This window comes from Bison bison, unplaced genomic scaffold (genome assembly GCF_000754665.1).
Source record: "Bison bison bison isolate TAMUID 2011002044 unplaced genomic scaffold, Bison_UMD1.0 scf7180017864304, whole genome shotgun sequence".
NCBI classification, from domain to species: Eukaryota; Metazoa; Chordata; class Mammalia; order Artiodactyla; family Bovidae; genus Bison; species Bison bison.
In genome coordinates this window covers 6956840-6957285 of record NW_011494876.1, presented here as the reverse complement: position 1 = coordinate 6957285, position 446 = coordinate 6956840, and the positions used below count along the sequence as shown (strand labels likewise).

The following is a 446-nucleotide window of genomic DNA, read 5'->3' as shown; positions in this document are numbered from 1 at the left end:
CCTCTTGAGAAACCTATATGCAGGTCAGGAAGCAACAGTTAGAACTGGACATGGAAGAACAGACTGGTTTTAAATAGGAAAAGGAGTACGTCAAGGCTGTATATTATCACCCTGCTTATTTAACTCATATGCAGAGTCCATCATGAGAAATGCTGGGCTGGAAGAAGCACAAGCTGGAATCAAGATTGCCAGGAGAAATATCAATAAACTCAGTTATGCAGATGATACCACAATTATGGCAGAAAGTGAAGAGGAACTAAAGAGCCTCTTGATGAAAGTGAAAGAGGAGAGTGAAAAAGTTGGCTTAAAGCTCAACATTCAGAAAACTAAGATGATGGCATCTGGTCCCATCACTTCCTGGGAAATAGATGGGGAAACAGTGGAAACAGTGGCAGACTTTATTTTCTGGGCTCCAAAATCATTGCAGATGGTGACTGATTGCAGCC

The 446-nt window shown here is 41.7% G+C and overlaps 1 protein-coding gene across 1 annotated transcript in view; it reads right to left on the bottom strand.

Moving 5' to 3' along the window:
• The window catches only part of FHIT (fragile histidine triad), an 851602-nt gene that overhangs the window by 44016 nt on the left and 807140 nt on the right, over window positions 1–446 (bottom strand). The gene's annotated exons all lie outside the window — the stretch shown is intronic.